The 10869-nt window shown below is 35.7% G+C and overlaps 1 long non-coding RNA gene across 1 annotated transcript; it reads left to right on the top strand.

Annotated features, from left to right (window-relative positions):
- Positions 1-6466: 6466 nt before the first annotated feature.
- Positions 6467-9793, top strand: LOC107768403 (uncharacterized). The gene is made up of 4 exons (XR_001644138.2): positions 6467-6847; positions 7093-7188; positions 8456-8496; positions 9555-9793. It is a non-coding gene; the product is annotated as an uncharacterized LOC107768403 (long non-coding RNA).
- Positions 9794-10869: the final 1076 nt, after the last annotated feature.

Genomic DNA, 10869 nt, shown 5'->3' with positions numbered 1-10869 from the left:
GGGGCTGGAGATGCTGCAGCATACAGGCGGGGGAGCAACAACTTTGCACGTGTTTGGCCGTCGGGTTGCTGATCTTACTGCCGACACATTGAGACGTGCCAGAGAGTACATGCGCTTAGGGTATGAGGCTGCTTATGTGCCACTCGAGCAGTACTATTATGGGCCACCAATGGAGCTTGAACGTGGTAGACGTGGCAGGCATGGCCAGAGAGGAAGAGGTGGCCCACGAGGTCGTGGTGGTCGGCGGGGACGGGGTCCCCAGCAAGGGGGCATTGAGGCACCCATGGAGGATATTATAGATGATCAACTGGGTGTACCCTGAGCCACACGATGCTCAACATGATATGCCGTAATTCAGCCTTTAGTTGTCGCCAAGGACTTCGCAGGTGACCCCATCAGCTCCATTATTGATAGTGGGCACGACCATTACGCAACAGGAGTGGGATCAGTATTTTCCCGATCCCCTAGAGCCATCGACGGTTGCTGATAATCATCCGATACGAGAGGTATCTAGTGGGAGGCGACTGAGTTATGGCTCATCACCGAGGGATGTTAAGGATCTTTCACATGATTCATCTACTCAAGTGCACCTCGATGTTCCGACAAAGCATTGTGGCACTACTCAGGCGCAGGTTTGTTTGTATTACTATTATTTCAATTTGTTTTTATGTCATAGATTAGTCAGTAATATCTAAAGTATTTTTATTTTTTTAAAGATTTCGTCATCGCCCGTGACAGAGGCCATTGTGCGATACTGACTTGTCGGAGATAGATGATTTTATTCAGGAGCCCGCTGAGACCATGGTATGACCATTAAATTTTTTTCTAACACGTATGTTAGTATTTTATATTTCATATACTAAAATATCTTATTATTCTGTAGGTTACTGCTGGCCCAACGACCGCTTCTACCGAGTCTGCCTGCCTTACTGACGATCATGCTGCAACGCATCCTCTGATAAAGAGGCGACGTGATGAAGATGATCCTGATAGCGTAGTCGGACGGGATGGGATGCGCCTCATGCCAGCCAATGCTTTAAAGCATACAGATTGTGGGACTCATTGATATATATTATTAGTTGTATATATGGCATTAAATATATAATAGCAACATTATTTATGTTTTACATAATTTGCGCATGTATTTTTATTTCTCGGGTTATTTATTAGTTTAACAGTAGAACACAAAAAAAAATTACAGCTTAACACAAATTTAAATTCATTACCAATTAAAGATAATACATGACACGTACAATATAAAAATAAAATACTACACTAAACGCATCCATGTGTTTGTTTAGTCACTATCGCGCATTATTTTATGCTTCAACCACTTAAATTTCTCTTCCAACCTATTTGTTTTCTTCTTCTGCCTCTTTTAGTTTCTCCTTCATTGCCGCAAGTTATTCTTGTAGTTCAAGATCTGGAGTTCGTATTCACCAGTTAGATTGATGTCAACGATGAAATACGAGGAATGTGTGTCAACTGGAGCCTAGATTACGATGCCATCGGTCCGGAAGGGTGCGTATAAGATGTTGACGAAGAGGATGGTGACGAAAAAGATGAAGACAATGACAATAAAACAGTGCCAGACAGTGACAATAATGGGGAATGAAAATTATTATTTATTTCTTGGGGTGTATGTTAAATTGTTGTATTGACTCTTTATTACAAAATACCAATTAGATTTAACCCCATTGGAAATATAATTTTATTTCATAAATTTTGCAAACTGAACATTTACAGACATTTAGTACAGCAAAAATACTGCAATAAAACACTACGTTTATCCTTGATAATTGGGCACAATGGATGAACTGCCACCTGGAGCTGAATTACCACCGCTTCCCAAACCAGCCGAAGGACATTTACGGCGGTCGTGCCCTATTTGGGAACATATGTCACATTTACTCGCATAAATAGTATCACCAACATTCATTTGGTTCCGTATCCGCGTTCTTTTTTGCACTTGCCATTGACGCACATAATCCTTGTTACACACCATTTTAAATGATTCCGGCGGCCAATAATGCTCAACACCCTCTGGCTGTAACTATCCACTATAGGTGTTTAGGTATGCATCAATACTATATTCTTTATCAACGTACCTCATTGCCGCGAAACCAGTATGTTGAAAGCACTTCATGGCATGTGAGCATGGTAAGTGATAGATTGACCATTTTCAAAGCATAATCTTTTGGATTCATTGACGGTGTCTGTATTATTCCCGCGGTTGTGATGCAGACCAGTGCAAACTTCAATAATATTTCGCTTGCTGCAATACTACAAAAATGAATGCCACTGTGCTCGCTTCCTATATTTCTCAAATCGTTTCATTGGTTGTGGCATAAATTCAACACCCATTTTCTATCAATGATGATGCACCCCTAGATCTTTCAACAAACCTCTCTACCATCTGCTTGAATGGCATCCGTACCATGGCAGTGCCAGTCAATCCACGTGTAGACTTCAATAACCCGTTGAAAGACTCTGACACATTTGTAGTCAAAATTCTCCATCTTCCACCACCATCCTTATGCAAAGTCCACTTGTCAAGCTCATGTCGCATCAACCAACGATAAGCTTCTGGGTCTTCCTGTCTAATCAATTCCATTCGCCTCCTGAATTTACACTCTTGGTGATCTGTTGCAACCATCTACATTAAATCATGTAAGCCCTTATTCGGATAAGCCCTCTGGAAGTTGGCCTTCAAGTGCCTAACATAGTAACAGTGGTAGGCATATGGTTCCTACCATGTATGCAAATTCTGTACAGAACTTAAAATACCGCCATACCGATCAGATATTAGACAAATACCTGAACATTGTCTGACAATGTGCTCCTTCAAGTGGTTCAAAAATAATGTCCACGTCTCTTGGCTTTCATTGGTACAAATAGCAAATGCTAGGGGAAATATACTTCCATTAACATCTACTGCAACATCGATCAACAACTTAATGTCATACTTTCTATAGATATGACTGCCGTCTATAGATATTACCAGTCGTCAATGCACAAAACCATCAATGGCTGGTTTAAATGCGTAGAACACATATGTGAATATGTATTTTGGTATTCGCAGACACCGCTCAAGCTTCTATTCAACAATAGTCCCGGGGTTAAAGTATTGCAATGCATCCATGTACTTGGGTAGAGCGGCAAATGACTTATCCCAGTTACCATAAACAATTTCAAACGCACATTTACGCCCGAGAAATGCCTTTCTTTTGGTAATGGTACATCCATATACCTGGTGGACAGATGTTATACACTCTTTGATCTTGCACCATATGAACGCTTCATTGTGTGGAATCAAGATAAAAGAAATCAAGTCAACATTCAAGTTAAAATGATTCCCACTGAATGTGTCCATTTCACAAGGGGTGGGTGCCAATGTATTTCCCCACAATCCACATATTTATTTTTAACTTTCTCGCATACATCATCCAATTACAACCTTGAAATCATCCACGACAAATAACATTGTATACTTTCGGAGATGACTCATGAACCACGATTTCACGACACTCTTTTATGCTGTACATTCACACCGCCATGCTTAGGCGCGCTTTATCAGCAAAAAGCATATTCTTTGACAACACCGTTACTCTAGATTCATCCCACATTGTTGTTCGAATTTCGTCAAGATCCCTTGTGAGAGCATCCACATCCTGCATACTTGGCAACTGATCAAGGTAGGGAATCTTCCTTGAATGAAATGGCACATGAGACTCGTACACTCTTGGTATAACGGGAGGTGGAGCATGCTCCCTCGTCAAATCAGGTTCATAATTCTCATCTACTTCATCATCACCCTCATCAGGGAAGGGTGTGTCATCTCCAGACTCATCAGCGTTGTTGTTATAGTCCTGACTCTGCGCATCTGCCAGATCCCGATTAAATATGTCGTCTTCAGGCAATTGAGTAAGGACATGTTCTTCAAGTTACTCGTTTTCACTGCACAACCAATAAAATAATGAGTTTCTCAAATTCATCCAAACATGTATAAACTTTATCACTTAACTTACAAATCATAATTTGTTGATATTCCATGATGCACTTTATCCAATTGCTGATGACTCCCGGATGGACCACCATGATCCAACATACCAAAACTAGACATATTCCAACTGTCTGTTGGTTCATAACTTGTAAAATTCATATATGCCCGGTAGCGCCTATGGAATATATGAGAGTTAATACAAATACAATACATAAAAATAAACATCGTAATATAAAGAAAAATTAAAGTTTACCACTCGGCTTGTGGATTATGTAAACTTGGGGAGAAATTATGTCCTCGCTCCTCATTCGCTGTGGAGATAAGATTAGATCTGGCCAAACTTTTTCACCCGAAACCTGTTTGGATAAAACTGCTCCAAAAAAATCACCCGATGATTGAGGAATATCCCTATTTTGCGGAACCTCAATATTGCAAACGTCTTCGGCCTTGACGTACATTTCCAACATTTTTATCACAAGAAATTCCCGGTGTTCATCCGAAGTTCTCAAAAAATCTGTCAGAGTTTCATCGTCTTCGATACTAAACTCAGCATAATAAGCAACCCCTTGCGGAGTAACATAATACGGATATCTTCATGTTACTTTAATATTAACCGAACGTTTGCTCACACTCATTTTTTTTTACATAGAAATGATACTAATCTATCGTACTCCATTGTAAGTTGTAACTTAACATGACACTGTGGAGAACAATTATAGCGTACTGAGTTATTCTTCACCACAAGCTCACCCCCTCCCCCTCCCCCCAATATAATAAATCCCTAATTTTTGCTCTTCGGACATTATGACAAAATGCAAAATAACTTAACGAACAAATATTTTGGAAGACTTGAAGGATCCTGAATGGATTTTTGCCAAATTGTGAAACTCCTTAAATAAGAAAAAACCCAGTCCGGGGGTACAATAATTGAGGTATAGCGCATGCATAATAGGCGCTATATATGTAGTGCATATACTGCATGCGCTATACCCATATAAATTAATGGTGGGTCAGTAAAGTGCCGATGAATTATTGGTGGGACAGAAAAGTTCAAATATAGCGCAAGTATTCACCGCGCTATACCTTAATGGACAAACGTGCCGTTAAGTTATAGCGTGGTGAATAATCGTGCTATATATAAAATGGTAGTCAATTTTTTTCCACCTATTTTTGTCGTTTGAGTCCAAAAAGACCATACTTTGGTTCTTGACTCCTAAAGTTCCGGGGAACACAAACCATTATCTAACGCTGCAGTTAATGGTATTTCCCTTCAGTCAATTGATTGCAGTGTTAGATAAAGAATAAAGTTGACAAGCCCTATCTGTATGATCTATCAAAAATATTGCACATTAAGTAAAACTTATTACATTTAAAATTTGCTAAACGCTGTATTTACTTGAATTTCAATTAGCAAAATAGAACAGTTAGATTGGATCTCACACTAATTAAAGAAAAAGAAGAAATTGAGTGGTCCTAGGTACTTTTCTAAATAGTACCTACGTAATCCTTGAGTTTCTATTTGTTTCTATCTGTATTTGTTTTAAATTGTTGGTTTAATATATACATTATAATTAAATTTTGCGATTTTAATTTGTTATTAAACGTTTTGTAAGACCTGAAAATATGAATGCCACATTCTCATGCATTCTCATTTCTAGGGTATTTGACTTTATTTCTCTCAGTTATTACAAGTTATGAAGATTGCATCATTTCTTGTAATTAAATGATCTTCTTTTAGAGTGTCCTTTTACGTAATTTTGTGTAAATGTGATATCTGTAGGTTACCCAGTGTCGTAACTTTTCTGTTGCATATGCCAACTCTCTTTCTTCTAGTTATGCTTTGAATTAGACAAACATTTTGTAATAGCAACTCTAACATACAAACAGCCATCAATAATCATAATATAAACAGTAGTATTATTTAAAATATAAAAGTTAAGCGAATTATAAAGAATGTAAAGGTTTTTTCAATGCAGTTATCCTTACATTCTAATCATTGTCAAAATATGTTAGGCAAGTTACACATTTGGCCGGTCGTCCAAAAATAATTATATTTGCTAATGAAATACACAAAAAAATAACTAATTATATATAAAATATATATATTATACCTCAATATACAGAATATAAACAGTTGGCGACTATTATTTTTTAGAGTGAATATATTGTGTATTTTTTCCCAAATATCTCACTACTGAAAATAGGGCCTATGGCAACACTTTTTTCTGCAACGGTTGTGCAGCCGTTACTATAGACTGTGTATTGCAACGGTTGCATAAGGTTCTGCTATCACCACACTTTAGCAATGAAGTAGTGTCACAACCGTTGCCGTAGAGTGACTCTTTGCAACGACTTTTGTAACTGTTGCAATAAAGAGATCTGTGGCAGCGGTTAGGTTATTCTTTTATTGGAACAGATTATTAGTTCAGTAAATACCTCCCCCTCCCCCTCTTCGCTAAACCTGCCATAACCTTTACTTTTACCGAGACACCACAATTCATTTCTCACTACCACAACCTCTCCCTCTTCTCCGCCATAGTTCCACCACTTCCACGCCCTCGTCACAGCCCCAAAAACTCTCCTCCATAAACGCCGCCCTCCTTACAATCGTGACACTAGTTTCCTCGACCAACCCCACCACTTGAGAACTGTCTGCCACCATCAAAACCAACAGCGATGGCCGCCCAACTTCAATAATTTCACCACACTTACTGTCAGACTCATGCAATCTATCCTAAAGCCATCAATTCATCCCGCGAAATCGTCGTCGGTAGATCTATTTGAGGTTTCTTCGCTAGAAATCGGTGGCTGAGGGAGAACAAGAGGAAGTTATAAATTTTTAAGGTTTCTTCCTTAATCATCTTTTTTAGCTTATTAATTTCTTGCTGAGTCCATTATTTTCTTTCAATTGAAGCTTTGAATTTAAATTGGGGATCTCTTGAGGTATCTTATATTATAGTTCCTTCCCTTTGCTCTTGATTTTTTTTAAAGAAAATAGAATATTTAATATTTCTATCTAATTTTCGTTTATATCTTTATAGTTGTTTGTAAGAAGGATGCACTGATTATGTTTTCTGTGTTGTTTATAGTTATAAGTTTTGCCCAATTACAAGTCCCAGCTTAGGTTTTGCTTTGCCTCTCACCTTTGGTGGTTTACTAGGGCTGCTATATCTATGCTTGAGCAGGTACAATTTGGTCTGCACTCCAAAAATAGTTTGAATTTTGATACTATGAAAACAACTAATTATCTTTTGGTAGTGGCCATCTTCTGTTTTATAATATTCATATGAGGACTTTGTATGTCTATAAATGTGTTACTTTGATCTAATAGTTGTTGAAACATTTTTTTCTTTAGTTCCTCTCGCTTAAGCATTAAAGTTTAAAGTTTTTCTTTTTAAATATCATGTATTAGCTTGAGAGTATATATATATATATATATATATATATACACACACACACACTTGAAGATTGTATACCTTGTAATGCTTAGTGAATAATAATCAAACTGTAATCATATTTTTGACTCTTTCCTTCAATATATTTCTAATATTGATTACATGGTGTCAATCTGTTGTGACTAGAAAAGTTCAAGAAACGAAACTTTAAAAACATATCTAATGCTTTTGTTCGTTGTAATACTTTGGTATTGTTCAATATTCGATACTTCTTTATTTTCATTTGTTTGTACCTTTGTGTTGTCTATGCTCCAAGGTTTAGACCTATCGTAACATGTGTTTTAATGACATGTTACTTGATAAAGAACTAATACCAATGCTAGTATCTTGTAACAATCTGAATGGATGGAAGTAAGTTATTGCAACTGGTTGACCAATTTAGCCATGGTTTCATGATTTCATCGGCCAAGTGTTAGACATAGTTTATGTAATGCACTTTTGTGGGATTGAGGCACAAACTATTTGTATTATGAAGAACTATATATTATTTCTGGAGATTGTTTTCCCAATGTAATTGGAGATTGCTGTTTTAACCTGTAGAAGAATAGAAAATATTTAACTACTGGAGGTCCCTCTTCATCTATTTTTATTGTGAAGAACAAAATATATTTTCTGAAAGCGAAAACGACAATTTGATCTTGTTTGTCAATTTCTTAATTTATGTTTAATTGTTATGATTTAATAGAATTTGAAGATTGCGTACCTTGAAGTGATTTCGATCTTAAACCATTTTTTTGGAATTTGTGGAGTGAACATCTTAAAACTGTGGTTTCGATCTTAATAGCAACCTCTTAGATCTGTGAGTGCATTTGTGGATGCAGGGAAGTGAAATAGTTGTCGAAAAAGTTCCCTTTCTCCAAATCTTTTCTTAACTAAGATATAAAGTTGAATAGCTTTCACCGTGATGTAATTTACTTATAATATTTTCATTTGCCTGTAACTCCGTTGGCTGCCAGTAGCAATTGCTAATTCAATTGTTATATTTTCATTTTGTTAGGTTTGCAATTGGCTTTATCTCCGACTATGGCCTTCTTGAAGGTATACCCATTTTCTTAATCTTCTTACCCTTTTATTCCTTTACATTTCTTTTTCCACTTACGCGAGCTTGAAATTAAGACTGAGGTAGTGATCATTATTGAAGGTGACTGTTAAGCCTTCAAACATCAACTATGAAAGTGGTAAAATTAGCTAAATTATTATCTTTCTTTGACATCTTGATGTGTTTGGTCATATTGCTACGCTCCTTGTACTACCACAAGTTTTCTTCCAATCTAAGATAATACAAAGTTCATCTCTGTTTGGACTTTGCCTAAATTCCTTGAGATTCTTCTTTATCATAGTTGGTACTTGTGATGAGGACGTACAATGCAGTTAACACGCTTTTGAATCATAATGTTTTTGCATAATCCTTTATTCTTGTTGTGCTGAATCTGACAGTTCTTTTTGCAATCTATTTCTTGATGTCACAACTATAGTTTTTAGTTTCTAATTTTATCTTTACCTTTCTTTTGACTGGGCATTCAACTATGTCAAAATTTCAGTTTGGATTGTTAGTAGTATGTACTTCAACATTTAGACGATTATGCTTCCAAGTGAATAATAAATTATATTGAGAAATTGAGCTTCTTGTTAGTACTTTTTCAGGTGAAAAACTTTGAACTTAGCTCCATTTATCAATATAGCAGTTTAAATATTTCTGGGTTGGACTGGTCAATTGGATGATGGACCATATGTTAGAAAAAGCTGTCAAATTATATGGCCTTCTGTGCGTGTAGAAATTCACCATCATCTTGTTGTAGCAAATCATTCTATGTTATATTACTTATGCTTTGGTAGTTTTATACCTCTTTCCATCATTTCAAGTAACAATTAGAGAAGAAAACTTGAGCACAATTTGCATAATGAATTCTTTTGTTGCATAAAAAATAATGCTTGGTTGAGTACTTAAACTATTCCCTATTCCACAATAGCAACGCTTATCTAGGACCTCACTATTTTATATCTTAGCTTTCAGCTTACTTTATTTTTTGACTTTTTTTAATTAATTCATGTAATTCCAAATCTGACAAAGATTGATTTTTTTAATGGTTTTATAGGTGAAGCAAATGAACAAGGATAGATGAAAGTTGTGAAGATCTTACTCAAGAGTATTGGTTGATTGTTGTTAGACTTTTAGATGTTCTAGAATCTTTTATTTTAGAAACTTTTGTCAACTTATGTATTAACTCTTGAATTGCCTAACGACATTGTATATTTAGCTTTTATATATAGATAATACTAGTTGGATATTTTAGATATAATTTTATATATTGATGAGCAGTTTCCTTTTGAGATTTACATAATTTATTATATAGGTAAATAAATGTGGTATAAAACCACCAAACCGTTGCAATAGCTTGTGGTGACCGTTGCACTAGCTCATAATAATTGTTGCAATAGCTTCAACAATCAGTACATAAAACAATATTGCAACGTGTTTGAACCGTTCTATTTGACAAGACAACCGTTCCAATCCGTCTATGGCAACATTTTGTAACCGTTGCAAAAGACATGCTTATGGCAACGATCTTAGAACCGTCACGAGAAACCGTTGCAATAGACCTATTGGCACGCGATCTGATGCGACGGTCCCATAACCGTTCCAATAGGTCTATTGTAACGGTTTTGCTTGTTGTGACAATGGTTTTTCAGGCATTGCTATAGGTCTATTTTCTAGTAGTGGATCTTTTCAGTCTTTTTTTCTTTCTAGATGATAAATTTATTTTATTATTTCATTTTCCTTCTCTTCAATTTTTTTTTGTAATTAGGCTTCTGTTTTATCCTCCTTATTTCTCTTTACTCACTTTCTAGAAAAAATCTTGGATGTAGTTTGAAATTCATCCGATTTCTTCTCGCATAAATGCTCTAATTTTATCAAGAGACCTTCTTGAACACACTTTTCTTGATTTCCTTTAAGATATTTGAAAATTTACATCTTTATCAGGATGAACATCAATGTTTGTCGAGGATTAGAAATAATGACTCTCGTCGAATTGGAGAAGAAATGATTATCCCCTCTTTTTACCTTGATTTTTAAATAAAACTGGTATTAACATTAATTTTTTTTTTACTCACATTTAATGACATGTAATTTTTTTTATTAACATGTGTAGTGTCGCTTGGTAAAAGTTTTAGTATCTTTGGAGAGTATATTTTAGCCATGGAATAGTTTAATATGATATTCAAAAGAGGTGATATATAGTTTATGAGGTTTTTTAAATCATTAACTTATTAACTAAGAGTGATACGTATTTTGAAGCATTTTGGTTTAATGTTTGATCTTTCTAAGTAGTTTTAGGTTTTAAGCATTATATGTATTGATTGCAACAAATATGATGATTTCAACATATAGACTAAATAGATTTGTTGATC

Source organism: Nicotiana tabacum, chromosome 19 (assembly GCF_000715075.1).
Source record: "Nicotiana tabacum cultivar K326 chromosome 19, ASM71507v2, whole genome shotgun sequence".
NCBI lineage: Eukaryota > Viridiplantae > Streptophyta > Magnoliopsida > Solanales > Solanaceae > Nicotiana > Nicotiana tabacum.
This window is presented reverse-complemented; position numbering and strand designations above follow the sequence as displayed.